Genomic DNA, 7,140 nt, shown 5'->3' on the forward strand with positions numbered 1-7,140 from the left:
GAGCAGTGGTGGTTCCGAAAGGGACAAACGCTGGCTCGGTGTGACCACCGCCGAGAAGCAGGGCGCCTCGCGAGTCGCAGCTTTCCTGTGGCGCCTCCCCCAAGCATTTCGGTCGGCTGGCGTGGATGGATGGCTGATAGCACGATTCGTCCGTCCACTCAGCCTCAGCCCTCTGGGGGATATTTGCAGGGACGACTCTGGGGTGACGATCAGAGCGCTCCGGGGCTTGTGGCGAATACCCAACGGGAGGCAGACCCGCTCCGGGACTGTCTCGATCCCCAGCACTGGTCTCTGGGGTCTGAACCCAAGACAAACCGAAGCGTCATCATATTTTCCCCTTGCTTAGAACACAGAGGTTCTTGGAAACTGCAACTCCGTGAATTTCAGGGGATAGGACTTTACACCAGCTTGTTCCTAGATTAGGACTTTAGGGGAAAGAGAGCATTTTCGGGGCTGTTGGTGCTCTCTGGGCCTGGGTGTTTCCGGGTCAAGTAAGTGGAAGCTGGTTGCACAGCCTGGAGCCCTGTAGCAGCCGTGCCTGCGGGAGCGAAGTTGTGCCGTGAGCCTTCAGGGGACTGAGGATAACACAACACGGGTGGGACTTGAGAGCCCCATCCAGATTTAGAGTCGGTTCTCACGCGCTGAACCTCTCTGAGTCCCATTCCTGCCATCTGTAGAATGGGCAGAACAAACGATCTACTCTGTGGTATCTTTTCATAGGAGGAATGATGGATAAGAAGAGCAGAGCTGGATCATACGTAAAAGGATGGAATCTAGAATGCTTTCAAATCTCGTCAAGACGACAGAAGATGCACGCATACCCCTCCACACGGCATTTAAAGATAGATGAGAAAAAGACAAATAACCCGATAGAAAAATGGGCGATGAATAGGGCAAGCAACTAACAGAAGAAATACAAACAGCCTTTCAGTTTGGAAGACGTTGTACAACGTGATGACTGTGATTAACGATGCTGTATCGTGTGTTTGCAAGTTGCTGAGAGAGTAGATCTTCGAGGTTCTGTTTCTGAGAAATATTTATTCAAGTAATCTCTACGCCCGACACGGGGCTCGAACTCACAACCCTGAGATCAGGAGTCGCACGCTCTTCCACTGAGCCAGCCGGGCGCCCCTCAAAGGCTCTCCTTATAAGGAAAAAGCCATCATAACTATGCGAGGTGATGAATGTTAACTGATTGTATTGTGGTGATCCCTTTGTAACACATAACGTATATATCCAATCATTCTGTCGTACGCCTTAATAAACTCACACGGTGGCGTATGTCAACTATATTTCAATAAAACTGGAAAAGTCAATCAATAGACTTAGGAAAACTGTAAAACCTACTAGCAACCAAAGAAATGCAGATTGAAGGGTTGAATTATTTGCTCTGCTGGGTTGAAGACACCGGGGGCTGGTAACATCTGGAGCGCTGAGGGCGCGGGCAGACAGGCATCGCTCCACATCAAATTGTGCGGACTGGAACAGGCTTTGCAAAGGGCAATTTCAGATTATACATGAAAACCTTAAGTTTCTCATCCTTTGGTATCAGAGTTTCACTTAGAGGAATTTATTTAGGTTAAGGAGTGGTAGCCCAAGTGCATAAAAGTATATATATAAGGATATTTAAAATAAGGTTTTGCCAGAAAGATGTCAAGAGGGGAAAAAAAAATCCCTTCTATTACCTCTCCAAGTTCCATGAAATATCGACCCCCAGATATGAATGCACGCAAACTCGGGACTGAGAAATGTGTTTAAATCTCACCCCTGTTGCGATAAGGTAAGCTTTATTTAGCAAAGCAAAATGTGAATTACAGCTTAACTTGCCGTCACGTTGAACATCCCACAAACTGTGGTCGAGTTTCTTTACAGTAAGTTTTGGGGGATGAAATAGCACACGTTTTGCCAGGAGTAGAAACTTGTGTCTGGGTACAAATTAGCCCCTGCTCATTTTGTTATGGTGACCCCATGATTCAAGAAATCATAAACTAATACCTCGGGAGAGCTAATGAGCTCCATGAAATGGCTGGACTGCATTCAAGGGAAAGATACTGGCCGAGTTTCTGAGAACTTGGGTAAAATTACTGAGCAAACGGATTTCTGTGCCCTCTGTGGTCTGGCCAAATTTGGTGGTTAGAGAGATTCCACAGGAGGCAGGAAAGTGGTTCCACAGCCCGCTCTATAAATGAGGAAGAGTTCATGTGACTCTCGAGTACTTATTTTCTACTCCATTGAAAGGCTGTGGGTTGTGTAAAGTCGTGAACGTATTTGATGCACAAACAGCATAGGCTGAAATGTGTAAAGCGAAAATCGCTGGAATTGCTAAAAGACATGATCAAGACACGATAATAATGGGAGACGTGAATGCACCAGCTCAGAATTGGCCAGATGGAGACAAGAATTAATTAAGGAAGAAAGCAGATCGCACATTCCAATTAACATATTTATTTTAATAGGCACACATTGAGTTTTGTACCCTACACATAGACGCAAAGCTTCTTTTCCCCTCAAATAACCATGGAATGTTTACAAAAGTTGGTGATATGCAGGTTAAAGGAAAACTCAATGATATGTTCCAAGGTCAAAATTACGTAGGTCGTGCTATCTAACCAAAAGGTATTAGATCCGGAAACAGATTGCAAGTAAATAATGAAAAATGAAATTTAAGTATGGAACATTCTGAAAGAACTCTTTTCAAATAGTTTCGAGTCAAAGAGCAAATCAATTATTTGTCAAAGTAGATTTACAAATGAATTAGGAAGTAATAATGCCGATAAAATTCAAATCAAACCTGTGAGTTGCTGATTTAAATTCATAGTTCTACAGTGCTTTACCATCAGATAGGAAAGGTATGAAAGAATTAACAATCCAACTCAGGAAGTTACAGAAAAATAAGCCAAACAAAAGCAAAACAGGCATTGATCATGATAAAAGAACATGATAAGGTGGAAATAAAATGTGTAGAAATAGTCAGTAGAGCCAAGGTCGGGTTCTTTGAAAAGTTGAGCAAAATAGAAACTTTCAGGAAGTATGATCAAGGAGAAAAAAAGGAAAGAAATTAAAACCTACCACATTTGGATTTTTAAAAAGAGAATATACCCACAGAGATAAACGAAAACATTTTTTAAGGTTTATTTATTTATTTTGAGGGGGGCAAGGGGGGGAGAGAGAGAGAGAGAGAGAGAGAGAGAGAATCCCAAGCAGGCTCCTCACTGTCGATGCAGAGCCCAAGGCAGGGTTCAAACTTACGAACCACAAGATCATGACCTGAGTCGAAATCAAGAGTCGGACACTTGACTGAGCCACCCAGGCGCCCCAGAAACTAAAACTTTTAAGGTGAATAACATGTTTTTTCCCCCATAAATGTAGTGTTCTTGATAGCAACAAATAAGGAAATGTTTATTTCCTTATTTGGAAATAGGATAAATCAAATGTAGCCCATCAGTTCCACACAATACTGTGCTGTCGTGAAAAAAAATGAGGGGTGCCTGCGTGGCTCAATTGGTTGAACATCCGACTTCGGCTCAGGTTGTGATCTCATGGTTTGTGGGTTCAAGCCCCGCGTCAGGCTCTGTGCTGACAGCTCGGAGCCTGGAGCCTGCTTCGGATTCTGTGTCTCCCTCTCTCTCTGCCCCTCCCCCATTCGTGCTGTGTCTCTCTCTCAAAAATAATATTAAAAAATCACCTGGGGGGAAAAATAACAGGATTTTATGTCCTAATCTAGAAAAACCATAAGTGCGTATAGAGAAAATCTGGGATTGTCACGAGCCCTGGGGACACCAGCCCACTACTGTGCTGTAAACTTCACGGCAACCGTTTGCCTTAATTTCCCCTGAGTATTCTACATCTGCGTCCCCGGCAACAGTGATGGAATTGTCGAATTAAATTAGAAGTTCCGGGGTGTCTGGGTGGCTCAGTCAGTTCAGCGTCTGACTCTTGATTTCGGCTCAGGTCACGATCTCACAGTTCGTGAGTTCGAGCCCCACGTCGGGCTCTGCGCTGACAGTGTGGAGCCTGCTTGGGATTCTCCCTCTCTGCCCCTCCCCTGCTCTCGAACATGTGCCCTCTCTTTCAAAATAAATAAATAAACTTAAAAAAATTAATTAGAAGTTTCATGAGATAAATTTTCCCTCTGCTTTTAAAAACAGAATGATCCATTTAGTAGAATCATAAATGTATCAGTCAATACATTTCCCCATGTGATTCTCATAAGTGGAACCACCCGCGTCTTTTAAATGCTCAGTGATGCTGGGGGTTGGGGGTGGGACCGTGCTTTCTTTTACATAGTACATTGATTTTTAAAAAGTCTGACATGAATCAAAATTCGCCCATACAAACAGCGGTAGATATATTCACGGAGTCCTCATACACAGCTCAAGGGGAAGTATGTGGGGGTCATAACCGCATGTCAGTGTCCAAGCTGTCATTTCCACGCTAATTAACACAGCCAGATGCTGGGAAGGACACTTGGGGTAGCGGTGTGTGAACAGCAGGGTAGGGAAGGGCGGGAGGGAGGGTCACACCGGTAAATACAAATGCAGAAATCGGTGTGGACCCTGTGGCACGGTTTTAGCTGGATGACGCATGGGTTTCCTTTAGTCGAATCTCTACGCAGACCTCTGGACTCAAAGGGAGGTTGAGAAAGGTGTGCAGTGTCCCTGGGTCAGCCCTCAGCTCCACCTGCCGTGCTGTCCCACCCAGTCAGCCCCAGTGTCCTTGTGTGACACAAGCAGACTCACCAGCACCCATTTTGGTGGGTCCTTCGGGGAGTAAATGAAGCCATGGCACCTGGAAGGTATTTGGTGGGAGGCTGAGTTAGAAGCGTAGGATTTGGAAATTGGGTGAGTCTTAAACATCGCAAAGTCCAAGCTCCTGACGTTGTAGGTGAGGGGGCTGAACCCCAGAGACAGCAAGAGATTTCCTAGCTGTTTCTAGAAGACTAAGCCTTGGGATTCATGTCTCCAAACTTCTGTGGAAAGCTTGAGATGTCCATCACTCTTTGCCTCGTTAATGAGACTTCGAATGACAACTGACGTGTACGACTGTTTACCCCATGCCAAATACTCTTCATTCGTTGTCCTAATTAATTCTGCCAACAACCCTATGAAGTTGGTATTATTATTTTTTAAATTTCTCTTAAAGTTTATTTTTTTATTTTGAGAGAGACGGACAGAGGGGGGGGGGCAGGAAAAGAGGGAGAGAGAATCCCCAGCAGGCTCCGTGTTGCCAGCACAGAGCCCGAAGTGGGGCTCGATCTCACCAACCGTGAGTTCGTGACCCGAGCTGAAATCAAGAGTTGGGCACTTAGCCAGTTGAGCCACCCAGGTGCCCCATGAAGTTGGCATTATCATTACCCTTTTATAGAGGAGGAAACCTAGGCTTAGGAAGTTGGAAAACCTGCCTACACTTGTGGCTGGTACCTGGTAGTGTAGAGCCAAGACCCAGTGGTAGGATCTAGGACGCTGCCCGTAGCTATGACCCAATCAGGTTCCCCCACCTCCCTCCAGGAATCTGTGTGCCACCCACCCCTCAGCAGTAATGAGAACTCTGTCTCATTCTCCAAACGAATATCGCTCGTGTAATAGAGTTCATGCATGTAAATAAGAACAAACATATCGTGTCTCCACATAGTGCATTTAAACAGCGAATGTATGGGGCACCTGGGTGGCTCAGTCGTTTAAGCCTCCAACTTTGGCTTAAGTCATGATCTCACTGCTCACGGGTTCGAGCCCCACGTCAGCTTCTGGGCTGACAGCTCAGAGCCTGGAGCCTGCTTCAAGTTCCGTGTCTCCCTCTCTCTCTGCCCCTTCCCCGCTCGTGCTCTGTCTCTCACTCAGACATAAATAAAACATTAAGAAAAAAAGTTAAAAAGTGAGTGTAACCAAATGCATCTTTTTCAAGTATGTTTTCTGTTATATGAATAGTTTCCCTAGTTTTATGGCCCAGGAAAGAAAACAAGAATTAAAGAAAATACAGACACACATACCCATTTGCATATGTGCTTTCCTCCTTACTCTCTTCTATTTTCAAAACATCTAACTTGTTCTGTCTTCAGAATATTTATGCTTGAATTGAAATGGCCTAAGGCAAAGTGAGTTTTCAAGGGACATCACTCCTCACTGATCTTCAATGATCTTCAAGATCCTCGATGATCTTCAATGACTTCAATCTTCAATGATCTTTTGTTACACCTGAATTAAGCAAGATACACGATACAGTCATTTTGCAGTGCAGAAGCTCTCCCCAAAATGTGCACGCCCTTTCCCCATCGGTGGGGGAAGTTCTAAGTCTTTTCAGGGCTTCTGCTCTCAAATCAGCTTCCGGAAAAGTTGAGCATTTTAATAATCGTGAGAAATCCAAAGGGGTGAGTCTCAAAGGGAAAATGAGGTCACTGCAGTGGTCCTGGACCTCTGTGCTGTCACTGTGTCTTTTGGGAAGGTGTTGAACAGAACAGCGACTCTTTAACGAAATCTGTAAATTAGTCAATTGGCAGCAATAATTTCTGCCAAGGCTGAAGCAGGAGGGTCTCTCCCACTGTCTGACCTGAACCCTCGGTGAGGGGCATGTTTCTAGTGAGTGAGGACAAGCGTGCAAAAAATTTTTAATTCCGTAGAAAGCAGTTAGAACAAAACAACAAAATGCACAAGCCCTTGGCCTCCGCGTTTTATTTTTATTTTTTTAACATGAAATTTATCGTCAAATTGGTTTCCATACAATACCCAGTGCTCACCCCAACAGGTGCCCTCCTCAATGGCCATCCCCCCCCCCATCACCCCCTGCCAACCCTCAGTTTGTTCTCAGTTTTTAAGAGTCTCTTATGGTTTGGCTCCCTCCCTCTGTAACTTTTTTTCGCCCTTCCCCTCCCCCATGGTCTTCTGTTAAGTTTCTCAGGATCCACATAAGAGTGAAAACATATGGTATCTGTCTTTCTCTGTATGACTTATTTCACTCAGCATCACACTCTCCAGTTCCATCCACATTGCTACAAAGGGCCATATTTCATTCTTTCTCATTGTCAAGTAGTATTCCATTGTGTATATAAACCACAATTTCTTTATCCAGTTCGTGAGTTGATGGACACTTAAGCTCTTTCCATAATTTGGCTATTGAAAGTGCTGCTCTAAACATTGGGATACAAGT

At 44.8% G+C, this 7,140-nt stretch overlaps 1 non-coding gene across 1 annotated transcript; it reads right to left on the reverse strand.

Moving 5' to 3' along the window:
* Positions 1-1,055: 1,055 nt before the first annotated feature.
* On the reverse strand, positions 1,056-1,127 carry TRNAR-CCU (transfer RNA arginine (anticodon CCU)). Its single transcript has one exon. It is a non-coding gene; the product is annotated as a tRNA-Arg (tRNA).
* Positions 1,128-7,140: the final 6,013 nt, after the last annotated feature.

The sequence above is a fragment of the Neofelis nebulosa genome, chromosome 2 (genome assembly GCF_028018385.1).
Source record: "Neofelis nebulosa isolate mNeoNeb1 chromosome 2, mNeoNeb1.pri, whole genome shotgun sequence".
Taxonomy (NCBI): Eukaryota; Metazoa; Chordata; class Mammalia; order Carnivora; family Felidae; genus Neofelis; species Neofelis nebulosa.